Raw genomic sequence first — 22810 nt, 5'->3', positions numbered from 1 at the left:
GATGAGTGAATTTTATTAACTTCATCATTTACAATCCTCAGCATTATAAAGAACTCAGACATTTCCTATTACAGTTGCAGATCTACCTTAACATCACTAAAGCAATCATAGGTATAAACTGAAAAATAATTAAAGGCCTGGTGACAACTTGATAACACTGGATAATTAAAGTGTTGGTAACAAAACCTGAATTTTAATTTTTCTCATTATACCTGATACTAGAAATTGAGATGGCAAACATCCTCACTATAGGAAAGCTCACCCACGAATGTATTATTTAAGGAGGAGCAGGTGCCAGAGCTGAGCACTGATTTTCCTGAGACATTTGGTGCTGGTCCTGTCATGATCTGTCACACCTGCCTGGGCTCTACCCCACCTCCCAGTTCAGTGGTCATGCCCCTGCTGGGGGAATTAGCTCAAAAACTGCTTGGGGAAAAGGAAATGAGATTTTGAGGCTGGGTGGGAGAGCAAGGACATGTGGAGGGGCCAGGACATCATCTCCTGTTGTTGTGTCAGTGCCCACAAAGGCAAATTTGCCTCTAGTAAGTGTATATATATATATTAATAGTTTGACATTGCTTCAAAGACATGTTTAAATAACATTGCTGAAATCTCTAAGCTGTACCATGAGTACAAAGAGCACCAGAGAGTGAGCACCGAAGACCATTTTGGCTCTGGTTGCATCCTTAGTGTTAGGACTGGCAGTGAGTGCCTCTTCAACTCTTATCTCTTCCACTTCTGATCCTTTCTAGGTTATCTTATTATCCTCTGTATCCTTGCCATCTCATTTGGAAGCTCTTTAAACCAGTCTATTCAGTCTTTACTTGGGATTCCAGTGAAAATCAAATTGTAAGTAGAAAACAAGCAAGAGTTTTGGTAGGACTGGGACATAGGTGATGTCTGGGGAATGGATATCTGTCTGCCTTCCCAAAGAGCAGTAAATCTTGAGATGAAATAAAGCACAAATACCCCAGAAAACACAGACTCTGCTCCCAGAAACCAATAATCCCAGGTAGCAAAAGGGGAGCCATCAGGAGGCAGGAAGGAAAAGAAAAAGTATTTTGCCGGGGGCTTGCAGCTCCTGTGCTGCAGGGATTTCCTTCATGAAGCTTACTCCCACAATTATAAGTTTCTCAGACATTTCTGTAATTCACACAGTCTCTCCTAAGGAGTCATGGGGAGCTTGGCCCCAGGAGGAGCAGCGGTTGTTGGGGCGCATCCTGCACATCACCCATTTTGGGACCACAGCTCTTGCCATGGTGCAGAGCCAAGGGCAGGATTAAGGTGCATAAAGGCAGGAGTTTCCACCCAGTTTGGCTGTGCTGCCTCTGCCAGAGCTGAGCAGCACAGCGGCAGATTGTAAAGGGACTCAGGGCCCTGCAACTCTATCAGTTTTGATCAATTTTTCAGCCGAGTTAGTAATACACCGGAGAGCGTGTCAACCTGCTTTATGGAGGTCTGCGAGTGCCTACCATGGCTAATCCATAACGCTCAAATGGTTTCCTGGAAAACAGACATTTTGTTGTCACCATGAGGAGACTGCTAAGCAGCGTGGGGGGGACATACAGAGGAAAACGATGTGGCTGCTGCAGTCCCTGCTGGAGCTACAGGTAGCTCCAGGCAGGACTCACCTGCAGCACACAAGGGATGGGCTGGGGGCGACGTGGGGCAGTGGGGAGCCCCAAAAAAGTACCAGCACTTCTTTTTCTTTTTAATGGAACCTAGCGATCAATTTTCAGCAGCTCATGGAGAAGCAATTTGAAACACAAAGCAGTTTCCTCTCCTTCTGCCCCCCAGTTCTGAAATCGTGGCTTGCTCTGAACTGATGGCTTTATCTGCGTGCTTTAGGCATAGTGGGTAAGAAGGACAGTTCGTCACTTAAATATGTGAATGCTTCTCCCGGTCTTCTAGATTTATCATTCTGATACAAGATTATTTTGCTTTTAGGGTACTTACCAAAGCCTTTTCTCTCAGAGTCCCTGTCGGAGCTGATTTTTCAGCCCGAGGCACTCTGACTCCCCTTCCCCTTCCCCTACTCACCAGCTGCTGAAAGCTTTCACAAAATTGCCTTTAAATGAACCTGTGCCTGGACTTCTTTCAAAGCATCGGGGTGGTTCCTGAGGTCCCTTCCAACACGAGCTTTTCTATGGTCCCAGGATTCTATGAGTCATCTTTAGGGTGCCCCATCATATCCCAATGGCCGGAAATTTACCATTAAAAACATGCTAGGAGAGCTTTTTCCCATTCACCTGACTCTGGGAGCTGGGAAAGCACCAGCATCCCAATGCCAGGTGCTCGGTGCAGCAGTCCAAGGCCAGGGCTGGTGCATGTAGGGGCCCTCGTGCACTGTGTGTCCCCGTATTCCGTATGTGCCCTACAGACCAGGGCTGACCCTGCCTGTGCCGCTGCCAAACCAGTCTTTCTGACCGTGTTTCTTTTCTTATTCATAGGGCAAACGCCAGTCTCACAGGAGGAGGAAAAAATTGCCTGGAGATTTGACTGCTGAGCCTGAGGAAAATCTCCTGACTTTTTTCCATGGTAAATGTTCCGAACTATGGCCATTTTCAGAGATTACCTCTTTCCTGACAACCCTTTTTTCCCCCACTGTGTTCAATATAAAGTACTTTTCCTTTCCACAGCCTATAAAAGAAGGCTAATCCGCAAACTGAAAGCCAAGTCCTTTGCCCTTCCCGGTGCTGAGCCGTGACGCAGAGAAAAATACTCTGCCAGCAGTAATCACGTCGTAACTGTTGCCTGAGGCCTGCTCTACACAGGATGGAAAGTCAGCAAGTGATATGTTTCCAAATGACCTCTGTCAGTACCTAAGAAGAAAAAGCAAAGACCACAGCAGCCCGTGTTACTGGGAAAGGCCGCCTCAAGCACTACCAAGGAAGAGCCGAGGGAAAGAGGAAGAGCAGAAAAGTGTCCTTGCACCACCATCTAGTGGCTGCAGGTCGCTCTTGTTCGGCAAAATAAATCCAGCGCCCATAGGACCTTTCGTGGGGACATTTTCTCCCCTGCTTGTTAATGCCTTGCAACCTGCCAAATGATGAAGCACATTGCTATACCTGTATCAGAAATGCTGGGCTGAGACAAAGCTCCCAGATGCATTGTATTTCTGTGATACAGCTATAAAAGCTCCAACTTCCCATAAATGTGCCATATTTTCAGGCTCTCTTGAACCAGAAACCCTGCTCAAGGAGCGTTTCTCAAGGCTCAGTCTCCACAGCCTTACCTTTTGCACAGCTGACTTTGAAGCAGGGCCAAGAGCTCTTCCACTGGCAAGCCTTTACACATCTGTACACTGGTGTTTGAAAACGCCCTGCTTTGGGGCACCATGTGTCAGATGTGTTGAATCCTGCCGATGAAGTGTTGTGAGCAGCCCCTTCCCCAGTCTCCAGCTGCTCCAGGCTGGCAGCAGCACAAGTACAGCCGTGGAAATTGAAATTCTGAGCATATTTTCCCCGTTGAAGACCTGTGAGCTACTGAGGGTAAAAGGCACACTTCACCATGACTGTCTCTGCTCTCAGAGATATATTTTTTAAATGCTTTATGGTCTGTAGAGCAAAAGCTGGTCTTCACCTTGAATCAAATATCCTTTTTGGAGGCGGTCACATTAGACTCCCCCTCTGCCCTCGCCTTAGCTCTATAATTACAGCTACATGAGATATGACCTCTAGTCAAATAGTCTGAAAAAAGGTTTTTTAAAAGCTCTGGAAGAACTGCACCAGCAGCCAGACTTTAATGAAAAGGCAGGAAGGGCTGTGTTAGAAAAAAAATGATCTCCAGACCTAGAAGCTTCAGTTTTTTGGGGAGATAGATTGAAATGAAACGCCACTGGGGCAGGCACTTCTCCGAAGTAAGCCCCAGGGGCTGCCTGCAGAATGGATGGGTTTGTTTTCCTCCAGAAAAGGGGCACTCTCTGGGAGGAGTGCCCTGAGGCTCCCTCTGCAAAAGCCAGGGCAGGCACAAGGGTGTCTCTTCTTCCCGTCCAGCATGGGCACATGCTGCTGGTCCCCCAGTACGATGCTCCCTGCCTCTTCTGTAAGCATCACACGGGTGGGCACTGCTGCAGTACAAGGACCAGGACATGCTGCTGCCATGCATTAAAGTATGTAATGAGTAAATGAGTATTTACCCCATCCAGATGTTTTTCCACACAAATGAGAGAAGCATTGTAAACTGAGAAAATGTTTTTAATATCCAGATCAACCAACAGAGGCACTGAGATATGTTTGTGTTTCTTTGAACAAAGAAAATACTGAAACTAAAGTCTAACTGTGGTCCTAATCGAGGTTTAAATCCAGTTTGGGTAGCTCCCAAAAATACAGGTTTTAACTCAGCCAGAACCTGATGGGTTGTTGCTCAAGCTCAGGGCTCTGTACTGCCCCAAGGGCCCAGGTGGATTATGATAACTGCCTCTTACAACCAGTACTTCTTTTGCTTTTTCAGTGCTTATCAGAAGTCATATTCTTTTCCCCATAGGAAAAAATCTGCACACACATATACTGCATTTTAAACTCCAAGATTTGATTCTACCTGGAATCTATTAAATATTTAATAGGATTGGTGCAAAATAAAACTTATTCCATAAAGAGAAATCTTGTTATTAACTACAGAATTGCTAGTTATCTTACTCTGCACCAGATCTTGCCTAATGTAGAATAACGTGTGCACCTTCACTTAGGAGAATACAAAAACTGATGGGTTTACCTTAGAAATTTTGTCTAGAAAACAGAAAATATCTACCTGATGAAAACACTTCCATTAAAAAAAAAAAAAAAAAAAAAAATGCTAAGGAAGAAAAGAGCTCTGCTCATAATAAAATAAAAGCTGTATTTACATGGAACTTAATCAATTGTTCCAAACAGAGTTAAGAGATTTTTAAAAATAGGCTAAAAATACCATGAGGAGCTCTGTAAAAATGCTGAGAGCCTTCCTGACATTCATCATCCTAAAAGCTGATCGCTGCGAAATGTTAGAAGATAAATTCATCGAAATTCCATGTACTCACCAAAGTGAAATTGGCCAGATTATGATGTATTTTTTTTTTAAATCTTCACAGTTCTAAACAATAACAGCAACAACAGAATATCAAAAAATCCCAGGTGGAAATGTTTGGGAATCAAGAGGGCATAGAAAACTGGGATTTAAAAAAGGATTTATTTTTTTTTTTTTCTGGGTAGAGCTGTTGCCCAGCACTAAGGAGTGGTGCAATCAAGGTGTATGTGCTTGACCTGGATTGGAACAAAGCACAGATTACCTAAACCCTATTTTCTAACATTAGTCAGTCCCAAACTGAATCCACAAGCTGCAAGGGCACTGGGAGCAGGCACATGAGGAACATGTGCCCAAACTATGCTCTCTGCATCCCCAGCCGCCTGTCCCATCGCATCCCAATTGAATCTGAAGCTGCATCTCGGAGGTGGGGTGAGTCCCCAGTGCATCTCACCTCAGGCCAGTGGCTCAACAAGCCATGACATGAGCCCAAACTCAGCCTGGGTGACATGCCATGGCAAATCGATCAGGGATTTCCAAGTAACCAGATGCACTTATTTGGAGGCACAGGTCTGAGCCTTGTCTCTGCAGGCTGATGGAGAAGGGGACACTGAGGGGGCATGGCACACTGTGGGTGATATCAAATCCTAAGGAACAGTGGCTGACCTGTTCCTGCAGGGCCAGCAGCTCCCATACTGGCTGCAGCATGTAGGGAAACAGTGCCCCCTTTTTTTTTTCCCCAGCAGGCGTCCCTTAGCTTTAGTCATCATACCCCTGCAACCCTCAGGGCCCAAACCCCAACCCTTCTACTTGCACAAAACACGCAGTTCAGCACAGATTTAGTCAGGAGCTTGCCAAAACACCCAAAAGCACAGTGTGCCAAGGGTCCAGCCCCCAAAGCTGTAGCTTCTCTGAGGGCTGGCAGTGCAGCAAGGCTGTGCACAAGGTGCCCTTGTCCCCCGTGCCGTGAAGCAAAGGCTACTGCTGTGCGCTAATGCCGGAGGCTTGGTGGCAGGCAGGGGGGTGATGGGGTGGGAACGGGGCGGATTAGCCTCCAGTGATCCCACACAGAGCTTTCCGAGCACCCTGCAGCTCCCAGATGCTGGAGGTTTCTCCACAGTTCCCTGTTGCTTCAGGAAGGTAAGGCTGCGGGGTGCCCAGCCTGCTGAGCGCAGTGCCTCGGGGTGGGGCAGGCAGGGCTTTTGGGGTGAATGCTGAGAAAGTGAGCAGGATTTATGTGCCTTATGCCACTAGCTCAGGGAGAGGGTCTTGTGGTTTAGCAAGTCCCCCTGGCCACCCAGCATCCCCTCCCCATGTCCCCATGACCCTGCTCCTGCCTTGTGCCCCCTCTTTGGGGATGTCAGTGGGAGGCACAGCAGGGCTGGGGCAGCCAGCACGAAGGAGAGGCAGAGTTCAAAGCAAATTAAAAAGTGCATAAAATAGCCCCTGGGTCTGCTTGGTAGTGGTTGATGTCCCTCAGCCACTTCCACTGGAGTTGTAAAGGTCTAAATCTGTCCCTTTTTTCCCCCCTTAAAAACAGCACAGCTCCTTGCCAAAGCGTTTCCCCTGTCATCCTCTGTGAGGGAGGACGGCACCGGGGATGTCACCGCTCGCACAGGGCTTGGGTTTCCCATTTTCACTCAAATGACGCTGTCTGTCCTGACAGGTGCCGGGCAAGAGGCTACCGCCAGCATCCCTGCAGGCTGAGCAAGCAGCTGGTGCAGAGCAGGACACCGGTGGCAATGCTCACCTAGGATACCCGAACCCGGGCACCCACACACGGTGCTGCCACCACACACGTGCAGCCAGGTGGAGGAGAGACCCCAACTCCAGCCCCAACCATGGAGCCGGCCCCCAAGATGAAGAGCTATGTGGGTTTGTGGAGGGCGTCCCCATGCAACATGAGGATGCATGTGATTTGGGAATGAAAGCACTTGTGCCCATGTCCTGGGAGGGACGGGGGCTTTGTGGAGAGATTCTCTGTGTTTAGTGGTGATGGAATTAGAGAGATTCTGGGCTCATGGTTTGGGGTTTCAGTCAGCCCCCAGGGAGGCAGGAGCAGGAGGCTCCTTGTGCCTCTGCCCACACTGCTGCCAGAGGGAGCCTTTGGCTGCTGTGCTTAGTGCTCCCAGTAGGTTTCGGAGTCCTGGACTAGCCGTGGGATGGACAGCTCCAGCACAAATTGTTACAGTCAAGTCTATTTTTAATCTGTATGTCCAGAGAATGGAGAATGTCCATTTATTCCCAGTGATAAGTAAGGGTGTTCCACCTTACCAGCAACAAGAATTAAGCAGTTTTAGAAACCCTGCCCGGGGAGAAACACCGAAAACCTCAGTGGAAGAATTAACTTGGCATCATCCTTCTTGGTGAATACTTGTGCTGCACAGTCTGTCCAGGCCACCTGGCAGGTCTCCTGGGATGGCTGGAAACATTTGACCAGTCAGAAATGGAGTACGTGTCCCCGGACCATCTCTGTGCAGGGGGTACCATGCCACCTCTCAGCATTTTAATGGGAGATTTATTCTGAAAACCATCTTGCTCGGTTCAGCCAGCAGAGAGGGCAAAAGAGTCCTCTCTTTTGACATGCAGAGACGGATGAGGTCAGAGGGTTGAGTGGAAATTTGAGGGACTGGCCTGCAGCCAAGCTGGAGCTCATGGAGGGAGGCTAAGTTCAGGCTCATTACTACTGAACTTTTGCAAGGCCTTTTCTGGGAGATTTGAGTTCAAGATGGTAGAACTGAGACCCTTGATCTGCCTATGGGAGTCAGGGGAGCTCTTTCTACAGGATTTTGGCCATGATCTCCTGTAACGGACTGTTCTTGAAGGACTCTGGCACTGCCCCAGCGTCTCCAAGTATTCTGGGACACTTTAGTCTCTTCTTCATTGACCAAAGCAGTGCGTTATTTTCACACGCACCCATTTCCATGCTACCTGCTAGCACAGTCATTGTATATTTGTGGTTCAAAGCCTCCACTAAAAGACTCCCATTTTTCTTTTCTACCTCCTGGCTTGTTTCCTATTCATGTGAGAGATTTTCCCTGGCAGAGGGGAGTTGAGGGCTGCTTACCACTTTTGCAGACTGTTTGTCATGAAGCATTTTGTAATGACAAAGCTTTGGGAGCAGCAATATGGCTAAACTGAGGTTATACAGGAATATCACTCCTAAGTAAAAGATGACTTTGCATAGGTAGATTCATGTTAAAACTTTCTTTGTAGAAACGAGGTCTTCAATTTCATTTCTTACCTTCCTGAAATGGTGTATCATCCCTATTTCATAGATGTGGCACATTATCATAGGAAAATGAAGATGTGACTTCATTGCTGGAAATCTTCACATGCACAAAAAATAATCAAAAACCTATATTAGGAATGAAAACAATACCTGAATGAAAATAGTAATGGTACAATGGCTTCTTTGCCTTTTGCCCTTTGAATGTTATGTCTTCTAATATTCACCCAAGTAACATTTGCATCCAGGAAAAACTGAAGTTAAAAAACAAAAGCAAAACAAACACTGAAACATTGGGCCAATCAATGCACTTCAGATGCTGAAGCTCACTATAGCCTTTTCCTAATTTCACTGTTATTTCTTCTACTCCATTCATGATTAAAGGCTTCACAGAGTGTGTAATATCAGTTAATCTAATGCCTTCCACCGTATTGACTGGTTAATGATTCTTCAGAGGGAGAAAAAGCTTCCACGGCACATCTCAGACAAGCAGTGGTGCAGGTGGCCACTCCATTGGTGACACTTCTGGGTGATCAGCTAACCAAGAAGTTCTGACTTTATTTTAGTAAAAGAACACAGACACTATTGATTATTGAGCAAGGACAATTTGTCCTGGAGTATCTTCCCTTTGTTCTGCATTTTCAATGCAGCTTCATAAAAGCGTACAGGTTCTTCAAATAACTGAAGTGCTATACTTTCCTTACAGGAATAGGTTCCCCAGCATGAACTTTGAAGCAGAGATTCTGGCAGCTCCACACGATAATTCAGGTATTTGGGAGAAAAATCAAAAACTGAAAAGGAGATCAAAGTAAACTACCCACTCCACTTGCTATCACTACAAATATATCTTGTTTTGGAAACAGAGTTGGAAGTTGTTAAAAAAAACAAACAAGCAAACAAAAAAACAGGATACTACACTGAATACAGTTCAGGGGATGTCCCATATACACTAGGGTATAGTTCAAAGTGCTGAGGTTAGATATTGATACCTTTTCCTCCAATAGGGCTAGACATTGGATCACCATTTATACCTTGCAGAAAAACAGCAGCCAGGGACATGTGATTTTGGAAAGAGCATAGGTGTCCACTTAAGATTGCACAGTCCTGTATGACACATACGAAGTCTTTTTTACCAGTAGCAACAAAAAGCAGAATATCAATAAGCAACTCCTCAAAAGGCAAAAATGAGGATGAAGATGCTCTGCTGAATCCCGTCCTGTCCTTCATTCTAATTTTGTTTAGGAGGAAAAGCTGTTTTTTTTTTTTTTTTTTCTTTCTGAACACTACCTTTTTAACGCCGATCTCAGATGTTGAGGCTGGCACTAGCACTGAATCCCTACTGCAGTCTTCTGTCTGTGATAGTCCCCACAGGCAGTAGTCAGCTGAATAGCAAATTCTGGTGAGCCTCAAGTCCTAGTCTTAGCATTGCTCCTCAGACCCAAGCAGCTGGCCAGAGCTTGTGCCCTGGCAGGAGCACCGTTGTTAGGATGAGACTGCAAGAAATTGTGTTTTTGCAATAATTGCTTTCATCTTCTTGAGTTGCCCTGGGCCTTTGTTCAGAGCTGCAAATCTTCTTAGTCTCGGTGGCCTGCACTTGAGCATGAACCCATTCAGCTGAAATGCTGCCATCTGCCCTCATGGCCACGAGCTGAAGCTTCCAGCAGGGAATTCACTTACCAGGCAGAGCACTGCTGTCCCACGCCAACGAGAGTCGGAAATGAGGCACACAGTGTAACTATTTTTGCTTCAGCTGCAGGTGTGCATTTTTGTGTTGCATCACCCCGAGAGCAAGTGTGCCAGCAGCTGGCGGTTTCATTTATCCTGTCCAGCATGTGCGAGAGCCACAGCCCTTCCAGGTCTGGACCTGCTGAGCAATTGCCTTCTCATTCTTTGCCTTTAGTACTTCAGTCACTTCCCTTTCTGCAAATCAAGTCGTATCCAGGTAAGCATCTTCAGGAAATAACGGTGCCATTTTCCTAAGGGCAACCTGCAGTACTGATGGTGACTTAACAAATATACTGGTGTCAAGGGGCATCAAAGAATATTTTTCACACCTTTAGTGTCAACACACAGACAGTTTTTGTGTGAGCCTGCTTGCATGGATGGCTCCTGGGCTCCGTGTCCTCCCAAATCTCTGGCTTCTGTTGGGTTGGGCTGGGTTTGGTTTGGTTTCTTCCACGAGGTAAGTGTTTCGATCCTTCATTTGCCTTGAAGTCACTAACACACAATTCATATTTGTTTCTCAAGAGCTATATGTGGTCCCCTCCATGAGAAGTCTCATGGATGAGGAGTATGTAGAGGCCTTTAAGTCATTTTTGGATCATTCGACAGAGCACCAGTGCATGGATGAGTTCAACAAGGAAGAAATGCCTCACATCATGGCAGGGTAAGGAGCGCGTCCACCGAGGTGTGAAAGCCATCTGTTATCTGGGGAGGGCAACCTGTGCATAAGGGTCAGCAAACATGTTTAAGGGTTTTCTGGGGCGTGAATGAACTTTCAACGCTTTTCAGTTTTAAGTCCCTTAACAGTGGTCTTTAGGATATTCGGTTTAATGTCTCAAGTGTACATGTAATTTCAATTAATACATTGTGTTGCTTCTCAGCTTATGTTAGGGAAAGAATCAAGACCTTATTTTCATGTCCATCTGCTTTCATTAGTTGATTTTCAAAGGATTAATGATTTTTGGATTTTTTTTCTCCCCCTCCTTTTTTTTTTCTTCAAAAGAAAGCTCCCTCTTGTGCTCTATGCCTGCTTTTGGGACTTCATCACACATCAGTCCAAACAGAAACACATCTCTAATTCTATTCTAGTGACTAATTCTTGCTTTTCTCAATCCCCTAAGACCTCCTTATTTCTATCCTAAGTCGATTTGCATTGCTGAAGTACCAAATGATAATCAGTTTTGTGAAGTACTGATGTAACATATTAAGCCTGTGTGACTGCAGATAGTTTCAGAACAGGCTAGATCCAAACCACAAGAAAAGTCTTTCAAGTCTGGATAATTTTTGGATGCTGTAGAAACTGTATTCTCCTTTGAGAAAAACACTTAGGCACGTAACTTCAGATGCTTGTATCTATATCTGTCTGTCTCTCTAGCTAGCTATCTAAAGTAATAGAAGCAATAATAAAGAAAGAAATTGTTTGGGGAAAAATTAAATGCAGCATTTCCTTATGTGAATTTTAACCAATACTGTTTGCTGGACCAATATGAAACATTGCAGTTTAGTAGCATTCTAATTTGGGGTTGGTCTGAGCTTCCATCTTCCACCCGTGACATCTTTAATCCCGGAACAATACACCTCCAGCCCTCACTAGAGCCAAGGCTCCCTGACTTGCTCACAGCCCCCAGGATTTCCTACTCTGTCCCCTCTTTTGAATCATTGCTGTGGTGTTTCTTGAGATTTCATATGGGAAACTCAGTCCCTCTGCACAGGCCATGCCTGAGGCAGAACAAGGCCACAAAGTATTTCCATGTAGAGCAGCAAGCAGCCTCAATCCCAGGAAGCTCATCCTCGAGCCAGGCTATTATGAAATGCACTGCCAACAACCTCATTATTTTTATTTTTATTTTTTGTATCTGAAGTAGTTTTTCTAAGGTAAAAATTATTGAAGTTTCTGACCTTTGCTCCCAATTTCAAGCCAAGGTGAATATTGAAAAGAGAATATTTACAGTCACATGGATAGCCCAACTTTTCATTTTTTTCTAGGCATTTATAGCCAATGTCAGAAAACCTGACTTGTCTCCTGAGAGGTGTACCCCAGCTCACCTTGTCCCCACAGCCCTGGCCACGCACAGCCTCACTCCCTGCAAAGGGAACCCCACACCCCAGATTTTCTTGAGGTTGTTTTTGCATGGTGCCAACCACAGTTTGAAGAAAACTCTGGCAAGGGAACAGAAACACTATATCCTGCTGCCTACTGTACTTTTAAAATATGAGCCTGCTTACGTAGGGCCAGATCCTGCCAAAAATAAGTTATAGCTGTGCTCCACTGTGATGCTCGAATTTTCATCTCAATTCACGTGGCACATCTCAGTAAAATTCCTGGGCCACTGTGGCATCCAGGATATTAGAATTAAAACACAGAGTTGTGTGACACAGTGTGGTTGAGTAACGTGCGTGTACTTGTAATTTCAGCCTTGGCAATAGAAAATCCACGATAAATGTTCTGGGCGTGGGGAGCAGCACAGGTAACAAGCTGAACAGCACAGCTGATGCTGGGGAACGGGGGTCCCCAGGGGCAAGGGAAAGCTCTACCCAGGTTCTGGGCAATGGGGAGAATTACTCAAGCATTAATAACAGTATTTGTCACGGACATACTTTCCTCTTGATGACTCTCTCCTGACTATATGTCTGAAAGCAAGGAGTCCTCCAGGTTAGGTAGGAGAGCACCTTCAAACCTCATGGGAAGGAATTACAGACACCTGAGATTTGTTCCACCCAAAGGTCATGTCTTAGAGTCTCCCACCCAAAGGCACATCCCCACATTGTGCATTGCCTTCAGGGTCTGCAGAGGTGAAAGCTGGGCTTTGTTTGGCTGCAGGTGGTACTCAACCAGCAGAGATGAACATGGGCTGGCCACAGCCATTAGCATGGGGCTTTGTCAGCTCCTTCAAGATGTGCTTTTTAAAAGTTATTAATGTTTTTATCTGGTGACATGTGGCATTTAACTGCAAATGGAAATCTCCACTGCCCCCAGAGAAGAAAAATCTTTTGGCAGAGATAACCTTAAAGCTGTTGTAAATGCATTTTCGGAGGGGAAAGAAAAAAAAAAAAAAAAAAAAAAAAAAGCATGCAGCTTTGCTCCTAGGGAAACTGGGAGGAAATACAAAATAGAGAAAAAAAATAGCAGTTTGATTTGTCAGACTTTGAATTTGTTTTAAAGTATTTTCAACTGAATTATAAGTGTTAATACTTTCTATTGAAAGATTTTTTCTCACTTGTTTTGATTGTTTTCCTGAGTAAGAGGAAAATAGCAGTGATTGTTTTCTCCAGCTGGGAATATGTTGGAGCATATAAGAGAGTGAGGAGGAAGAAATCATTCAGTTCTCAATTACACTCTGTTCTCATTAAGTAATGTAAAACCGATACTCTGTTTGACTCCAAGAAAGCACAAGGGAAAGGGGAACCCTTTACAGTGCCCTCATTTTTCCTTATTTCCTCTTCAGAAGAAGTTTCAATGGGAAATAAATGCCCTAAGGCAAGCTGGCAGAGGCACAGGCTCGCACCCTGCAGCGTGCCGAGGCTGCCTGAGCTGAACTTGTGCGTGCTGCACAGGAGTGAGCCAGTGTGGCACCGAGCGAAAGGTCATGTGTGATCCCTGACCTTCTCAGGCTTGGACTCTGGTTTCACACGGCTGAAATCAGTTTAGTTGACTGAACTATTAATGGGGATTGTGACCCACTCTGCATCTTAAAAGGCTGCTGCTTGATCCTGGCCATGCTTACTCATTCACTCCTTGTTCCCTGCGGCTGGTGCAAGCACCTCAGCTGTCAGCTCCCAACGAGTGACTGGGTGGGATGTGGCTGCTGTGGGGCTGCACCCCCATTTCAGCAGTGCCCCGATGTGGTTCGTGCTGAAGGGTTGTTGCTCTCAGCTTCCCTGCAGGAGGCACATGAGCCTGTGGATGGGGAAACCTGAGCAGCGTCAAATGGTGAATCCCCAGGGAACATCTTTGCATTTTATTGCACCTTCTGAGCCCTGTCTTTTCTTTTTTTGTGGGGAGATCTTGGGAATGTCCTGTTTGATCTCACAGAACATGTGAAATTGTTGTCTTACCCACAGACTTTCAAGGTATCAGTATCTTTGCTTCAGACTCAAGCCAGCAGCTCCCACCTGCCTCCACCAACAAAAACATCCAACCTGTAGGAAGGTGGTGACCATGCAAAGAAAGAAAAGGGGAAAAAAAAAAAAAAAAAAAAAGATTTTTATGTAACCATTCATTCAAGGAAGATCCCTGTAGCAAGTGGTTGAATCAATTTACAGTCCTAAAGGCCAGCTGGTAGTGCCTTGGGCTGGGGAGCATCAGCAATTAGCGGTTCCCAAATGTGAGCTCCCCACACAGAGCATTGCTGCCCCATGCCCTGGAACCTCTGATAGTGGCAGAAGTGTATTTCAGCAGCAAAGTGGTATTTTAAAAGTGATGTGTTTTTTTGTTGTTTGTTTTGTTTTGTTTTTAACTCTGTAAAGTTCTGTAATCCAGTCTTTGAATTAGCAGGTGATAATGCCCTTGGCAGTACATCAGCAAAAACACAGTAAAATACAGAGTTTCCGAGTAGGAACTCTTCTGTCCCTGCTCACCCGTAACACCAGTGCCAGCAACGAAACTGCCTTCAATGGATGCAGCCTCAGCCTCTTTCCTTGCGCCTCTGGCCAGCCCTGCACTGCCCCTGCCACATGTCTCAGGGGTGCTGGGTACCTTTCTCCAATTTCAAAAGACACGTCCTTCCTCGGATGGCAGTGCAGTGCTGGCATGGCTGGTATTTCCCTCCTTGAGTTCAGTTTAATGTAACACCTGTCAAAGATGACAGCTTTTCTCATAACATGTCCATCCACTAAAAGGCTAGAGAAGATGCAGTATCTCATGTCAAGCCCTCTGTGTGTGACATTTTTGTGGGTAGGACTATTTTTACGCTCCACCATCAGCTACAGACAGGATCCTCACAGAGATCCACTGAAGGCTGAAGGCTGTCACCTCTGTTGTTTATTTCCATAGTCCCAAACAAACCAGATGGACTTTGTACACTCGGTGCATCACAGCCTTTCTGATAGAGAGCAAGGGTGACCTGCATCACCTCGAAAGGGGCTGGGTATTTTCTAGGACAGAAAGGCAGACTGAAGCAGAAAGGCAGACTGAAGCTTGCTCCTCCTGAGCTCAGACTGTGACAGAGGAGCATCAACAGCTAAATATGCAGGGCACCTACATGAGCTCAAGTCACAGATAAGTGAATATTTGCGGCTTCAAGATAACAACTGGGTAATGGGTTCCTAGAGCTGGCACCATGTGGCCTGGCTCCAGAGAGAACAAATCCTTTGCAGACCTCCAGGGCTCCAAGCAGTGTCACACCTGTGGCAAGGCAGCTGCCACCTCCCTGGGGCAGTACAAAGCTGCACAGATTGGCAAAGCTGCACAGCTGTTCCAAATCTCTCCCTGTCCCCATGCTAACTTTGTGTTTTTCTTGAAAACTAATGATTCCTGTTTTTTTTTTTTTTTTTAAACGTTGATCTTTGATTATTTCAACCTGTTTCTCCCATGACCCAGAGTATTGCCATTAGTAGGTTTCTGCTCAGTTGCTTATATCTTCCTTGTTCTTAGTCTTACCTCTAAGTGTATGTTAACTCAAGCAGTTAGACATCGTGATAAGGCTGTTACTGTCTGAGATGCCACCGTGCAAGGTAGAAAATGCCTTGCTTCTGCTTTAGGGATTTCTGAGCAGTAGGTGCACTGTCATCCTTTCATCACCATTCAAGTTTTTTTTTAAAAAAATGAATTTGTGTTTATTGAATAGGTGAACAGGATTTGAAAATGATCAGGATCCTGCAGGCTGCACATCCAGGGGTCCTTATTAACAATGAAATCATAGAGCCCAACCCACAGCATGTGGCCGCTTACAAAGGTGAGGCTCTTTGGGCCACCTCCACAGCCTGGGGTACAGCCAGTACCGTTGATTTGTATGATGATTTGTTCTGCTGTTCTGTGATTATTTTTTTCTTCTACTTTTTAAACAGAGCTAGTTAATCAAGCTCCAGATCTGCAGGGTGTCTCCTTTATTTGGCACTAGCTCACTTGCTCAGAGTATGAACAACAGGTGAAAGAGAAATGCATAAACAAGAAATTTGACTTCATACATATGATTCAGGTAAGGAAGTATTTTTTTAATATAGAAGTATTACATTTCAGCACTACCTCCTGCTGGATGTTGGGGGGACTGGGGATGAACACAGCTCTCCAGCAAACAACAGCTTCTGCAGCAGCTGTAAAAATATTAAACCTCATTCCTGATCCACCCAGGTTTTGGTCTCTGGTTTTCACTGGTTTAACTGTATGGTGGGTAATAAAACAGGACTGTTGGGCAGACACATACAACATCACACAGAGACCAACAATTATGCTTTGCCACTTCAAAAGCTGGAGTTTTTTGACCTCATCAGAATAATTCTGATGGCATTGAATGGAAATATTAGTGAACATCTCTATCTGTATCTGCACTCTCACACAGGGCCCTCAGCCATGGGAAGTCAGCAAAGATAGTGAAGAACTTGCCTAAAAACTGATTAAAGGGATGCACACATCTTGCAGCCACAACACTGCTGGGCCTGAAGGGCGGCACTGGGCGGGAAGCGATGGGGAAGTCATGTAAAGCACCAGCTTTATAGAGAGGGCCTAAACCCTTTCAGGGCTCTTGCACCACACAGGAGGAGTAATGGCTGCATGAAACTCTCCCTTCCAGATGCTGTACCATGTGGAAGATACTCCTAATACCATCAAATTTTTCCACAGTTGCCTCAACCACCAGGGTAAACTCCTGATCATAATTTTGTCAGGTAAGAGGAGTGTCTCATTTTTTGGCATCATTGCTGGTAGTTTGAAGGGCTGTGAAGTATGAGAGCTACTAGTAATTGCCTCAGGATTTCAGTAGCAGTAATTCCATCACAATTAAACAAAACAAACATATTATACAGGGAGCATGCAACCATGGGCTTAGTGTCTTGGACCCCAATGTCTGATGAGACTACAGACATAGCCTGCGTGCTCTTGCTTCCATGCATGAAAAGTAGATGAATCCTGCGTGCTCTTGCTTCCATGCATGAAAAGTAGATGAATGACTACATACCTTGTAGAAGCCTCCTGCTGTGAAATTACTGGCTAGAGAGAAGTATGGCTACTCCTGGAGGAAAGCCAGTCCTTGTTTATGGTGAAATACTAGAGAGAAACATGGTGTTTAAATTAAAAGAAAAATATATGTGCCAAATATCAGGCTGGCTTTTCAAGCTCCGAAGAACCACCGACTTGCTAAGTTCCCCCAGATTTTCCCCAGCCCAACAGCACTTAGGCTTTCACTCCTCCACGCAGTTTCCCGAGCAGATAGGTGCATTTCCAGTAAGCAGATGCTCAGAAAAAAATCAGTGAGATGAAAATTTACTCATGTCTTTGTAAATAAATGCATAAACGCTCAAAGAAAATGAGCACTTCAAAGCAGGCTGTTCAGTGCCAGCCCAGGGAGATGAAACAGGGCACCCCATTAAAACACTGCTGCCTAATGCTTTAGCTGTAATTTCTCTTTTGATTCTTGAACAAGTCATTTAACAGTATCCCTGCATGTACACCTGGAGGAAATACTATCCTAAGTGCCTATTCCATTTATTTATATATTTATTCTCGCTTTAATATGTTATTTATTAACTATTTTTTGTGCTGTTTAAGACATGCCGTTTTCCCACGCAGAAGGACGGTCTTTGAGGTGACCACGAGAGGGCTGCAGCAGCCGGCGGATCGGATCTGGCTCTGAAAACGTTTGAGATGCTGAGCTGGAGGAACAAAGCCAAGCAGGCGGGCAGGATAACAGCGCTCTGCCTTAGCTCCGCTCGCCTTGCTGGGTCAGCACGTCTTCAGGTCGGTGCCTGCTCCGTCAGCCGCACAGCTTGTCCCAGCTCTGGATGGAGCAAGCTTGTGGATAACCACGTAGTAAGCTGCCGTGAGTGCTCTGGGGTGAAAGGAATGCCTACAAAGACCAGACCGCATTATTTCTAAATATTATTTCTAAATATAACAGTTGCAGATTTTATCCTTATTTCAAGTTAGTAGAACATCTATTTCAATGACATAGCATTACTCTCCTTGCATGGTATAGGGGTAAGAGAGAAAGCAGTTATTTTATGCTATCAATGAAGGACAGTTGGATTTTTATGCGGTCTGTATTCAGTCTTGGGGGCTAAAAGTTTTGCCTTTGTAAGGCACATTAAGGCTTCTCTACTCATGAACATTACTGGGGATGAAAATAGTGTAGGAACTGGAAAATGTTAGCAGCTCATCAATGAACTGACAAGCTCAGTAAAATACTGGAGCATGTATTGAAAAGATTAAAGCAAACTTCAACCAGGAAGCAAAATATAAAAGTACAGATGCTGAAATTCTTTTTCCTTCAATATTTGCCTAGAAAAATTTGCTGAGGTTTGTATCAGGAATTAAGAAAATATTTGGGCACTCCATGCATTCTTCATGAATAATTCATGAATAATTTTTCCATCAGAGTAAAATTTTTCCAAATATTTGTATTTTCTTTGCAGGTAAAAGAATAAGCATAAAGCCATCCCATTTATGCCCTTTATTTTCAAGCATTCCAGAGAAATATACAGTCATGATGAAAGAAAGGTTGAGAAATTTCAGCTCAAGCAATGAAAATTTGGGGCAAGTTCTTAAACATAGAAAAAGGAGATTTAGAATCCAAACAGTTCAAAAACCTTAATGATGGACATTTCTCCTGTTATAATCATATAAATTAAAAAAGCCTTATAAAGTGCAGCCTGCTAAGTAGCAATAGAAAACCCTGAGTTCTTTAAATTTTTATTTTATTCCTGCGACATTTCTCATGTCAGATAAATATTACCTGAAACAGAAGGAAATTGCAATATCCACAGAATCTTAGGTGATGCTGTGATCACAGTACAGAAGGACTGTCCTGCTTAAAGTGCTTGGACAAATATAAAATTAGCACATGGCAATGTCATTTAAAAAGGAGTAAAGCCCCAGCAAAGTCTGAGTTTCATAAGACCAGGCTCAGAAACACAGCACCAGCATCAAAGTCATCCTTTTCCAGAGAGTTGCAAAGTTTCTTTTCTTTTTCCTTTAACAACAAATGCAAAAGCTCTAAATCTTCTCAGCCCTAAGTGCAGATGGTGTCAGATGAAGTCAACAGGAGACAATGCTTTTAGATGCTTATAAAAAACGTGATTTCATGCATCTCTCTTCCAGGCTGTTATTCAGTGATAAATGTGCAGAGGGTCTTTGTGATGCCCAAAAAGTGACTGAGGCTCTTTGATAATGGCAGAACGTGGCCTTAGAAGCCCAGCCTGTGCATCTGATTTGAGATGCTCGTAGATAAGTTCCCTGAGCAGGTCATGTCAGTAGATATAATGTGTCCTTTGAACCTCTGGCACCTCATTTTCTGTCCTCTGCTGCGGCATGTCTCTTTCTTTGAGTAAGGGATGGTTATTTCTTTACAATGGAAATAAAAATAGTTGACACAGAAGTGTGGTGTTTTACTTATTCAGAATGACTGTGGAAAGTTGCACTCCAGAGTCAGCTTGAATAGAGTGAACACTATTAAGTGTCAACATGAAAAAGACCTCTCAGAGGAGATAATGCCTTCACCCAATTAATCTTTCCTAATGAACTTACTCTTTAGAGGTGGGTACAGCACTTTCAGCATGAAGTTTGCTTCCTATGATCATTTGTGCCAATAAAAGTCCTGCGAGAATGCTGATGAAAATGGATGTGAATGTGCCTGAAGTGGATTTATTTTGATATTTTATTTGTCAAAAAAAAAAAAAAAAGGTTTTTACTTTTCAACCAGACATGCTATTGTGCTATCTCTTGATGATTTCTGTTCTCTAATAACTCCTCAAATGATAATAAGGCTCCTAGACATGTGTTTCCTTTTGAATTTACAGCTGAGAAAATTCTATGTTTGAAGCACTTGGAAATAGACTTTCATTTGATAACCTGTATTTTTGAGGTGGATAGCTGCTTTCTGAACACCTTGATGGTTATTTTAGTAATAGTGGTCTGCAAGTGCTCTTCTGGCTCTGGGAGATTTTGACAGGAAAGAAGCCCTTTTCCAGCCAAGATGTATTCTAATGATACTTTGCACTTAGGCAGATTCTTTTACTGAAGCATGTTTTATTCATCTGTTACCAGACTCTCAATTGGTTTGTTTAATTGTCTGTCTTTCTATCACACAAACTTGGAAGTCCAACAGCAGTTTTTTGTTTTTTTTTTTTTACTATTTTTTGTTGTGCTTTGGTGATCCTAAGAAAGAAAGTGCCAGAGAGAGGGAAGAAAAATGTGAAAATTCAAATGAAGCAGTGTCAGGCTAAAACAAATCCAGAGGGAGGAAGAAAGTCAGAAGGATTGATGAGAAGATTTTTAAAATTATATCCTTATGATGCATCAATTTCTTTATAAAACTGCAAACTACTGATCACTGCCATTAGAACTGGTAGCTAAAACTGGGAGAACATCTCCAGATGAGGGCTCCCAAATTAGCTACCTAATTCCTACTGCTATTTTAAGGACTTGTACTAGTGATCAGATTTTCACAGATGGTGGTATTTTGGAGTCTTGGAAAAGAAAATGTGCCCAAAAATTAAGACTGAAGTTTATAAGCTAAAATACCCAAATTTTAAATATTGGCCACTGCAACTTGTCTTCTGCTAAAAACAATTCAGTAATATAATCATGAAAGGCAACTATCAGTCTTCTCCATCTCCAATCTAACCAGAAAAAGAAAAAATAATTAATGAGGACAATAGAGTTAATGTCTGGGGAGAAATTACTTTTCAGCTACTACTCATTTCTGGAATCACGATAAAACTAGTCACTTTGTATCTGTGCAGCCTGGCTTCATACCTCAAACTGTGAATTGGGATCATTTTTGAGCACCGCAAGCAGATAATACTTTTCAGCCCCTGTGGCAGAAAAGGATAGTTTCTAAATTGCACTTCGTTGAATATGGTTGCAGAAGAGCCGGTGTGTCCAGGTGATAGGCACTGAACTCCTATTTCTTACCGTATTCTGGAAGAACCTCTCAGTCAAAGTGAGACTTTATGGCCTGTTTTTAATTTCACAGTTATAAAGACGAACATGCAGCTTTTTCAAGGAAATACTTGGGTACTGTAGAATAAAGCACCTTCCTACCAAATAATAATGGCATATTTAATCAAGTAAAAAGCTATACTAGCTATAACAGATTTTAGTGTCTGTAACTTATTTCTATATTAAAGGGTATTATATAGCCCACCCCACTTAATGTATAATAATTTTATTTTTATCTGAGCGGCTACCAGTGATGCTTGTTGCTATTTGTGATGCAAGATCCAGGAGAAAAGCCAAGAATCATTTGTGGTGATACGTTTTTAATCAAGTGGCAACACCAACTACTCTAGAAATACACAGCACAACTGACTTTGCTTCAGAAGTGTTACAGATAAAATATTGTAGTCTTTCCAGTGCCAACAGTTTTGTGACCTCACCTGCCATATTAGTTTGTAATGTATACCTTTCAATGTCAAAAATGTTTTCCTTCTAACTTCAGAAGTATGAGGATATCAGCAATAGTCTGTGATGGATAAGTCAGTTTTAATGAAAGGCTTCTGGGTGAAATCTGGAATAGAATGAAGTTTGAATTTGTGGGTTAGTAAAGTTTTCAGCATCTTAGAATGTAGAATCTTTCAAAATATCTTCTGTTTACAAAATTTCTGGTAGTTAGGTTAGTTCTGGAGAAAGCACCATATGTGTTAATGTACTTGCATATTGTTTTTCATGACTACAATATCAAGCAGTCCTCAGAGGCATTTTTAAAGTATGGTCTGTCAGTTGACATTCTGGAAAAGTTGAGAAATAAGGCTAATTAATCCAGTAGAAAAACTGAGCTTTAAAAAAAAAAAAAAAAAATGTAAGTTTTGTGTTATCTTACATAAGGATCGGTGAGTTGATACACATCTTGATATCTGTGCTCTGGAACAGATATAACTTCAAACAAAATAAGAAGTACAATGAGAAGGGCAAGCGATTTATAGAAAATATATCTTTTTTTTCCTCATTTCCCTCAAATTAATGGTGTTATTTTCTGATTACAAAATGTGTAAAGTAAAAAACTTTACATAATCTCCAAGAGTGTTTTGTTACTTAGTTTACATACCCTTTCAGAACAGCAGTGCATACTGCTCTGCTTAAGAAAAATGAAATCAAAATCCAGGACATTATTTTAATATTACTGAATGACCACGGTAAATCTTGTTTGCTTTTTTCCTCGTAGGAAGTAAATGCATTTGAATGTGAGATTCAGCTGCTGAAAAATCTGCTGCATGAAAGAATTGTTCAGCATTACGGCTCCTTGAGAGACCCACCAGAAAGGACACCCTATATTCATAGAATATATGCCTGGGGTAAGCAGGAGAACCAGTCCAGATCAACCATCGCTTCTACGTGATGTAATAAGCATGGCTTTTGCAGAAGTGCACATAGGTAGTAAAGACATGTTCAAGTTAAAACAATAGCCAAAGATGGGTACCAAAAGATGCCAAAATTGTACCAAAACTTTTTAATTTTTTGCTTTTAACCATTCAAAATGTATTTGTGTTTCCAGAATCAGACACGAATTGTACTCAGAAATATATTAAAACACTGTGGAGACAGCCGCGTGCCTAAGGGTTTTGTATTAATATTAAAAAGAAAAGAAAAAAGCAATCAACCTCCCCTTCCACCCCCTCCGCCCGCCCCCTCAGCCATGGCGGCGCTGCCCCCGCCCCTCCCCCGGCCGCGCGTCGTACGGCGGCGCCTCTCCCGCGCGGCGGAAGTGACGC

General features: G+C 43.6%; 1 pseudogene across 1 annotated transcript; it reads left to right on the top strand.

Annotated features, from left to right (window-relative positions):
- Positions 1-443: 443 nt before the first annotated feature.
- LOC311439239 (carnosine N-methyltransferase 2-like) lies at positions 444-22667 on the top strand (annotated as a pseudogene). The gene is made up of 10 exons (XR_014698915.1): positions 444-849; positions 1798-2538; positions 8934-8995; positions 10475-10613; positions 12365-12417; positions 15736-15843; positions 15956-16086; positions 16678-16771; positions 17652-17840; positions 22264-22667. The product of XR_014698915.1 is annotated as a carnosine N-methyltransferase 2-like (transcript).
- The last annotated feature ends 143 nt before the right edge of the window (positions 22668-22810 follow it).

The sequence above is a fragment of the Aythya ferina genome (assembly GCF_964211825.1).
Source record: "Aythya ferina genome assembly, chromosome: 6".
In the NCBI taxonomy this organism is placed as follows: Eukaryota; Metazoa; Chordata; class Aves; order Anseriformes; family Anatidae; genus Aythya; species Aythya ferina.
The sequence above is the reverse complement of the archived record's forward strand: the minus strand, read 5'-3'. Positions and strand labels throughout refer to the sequence as shown.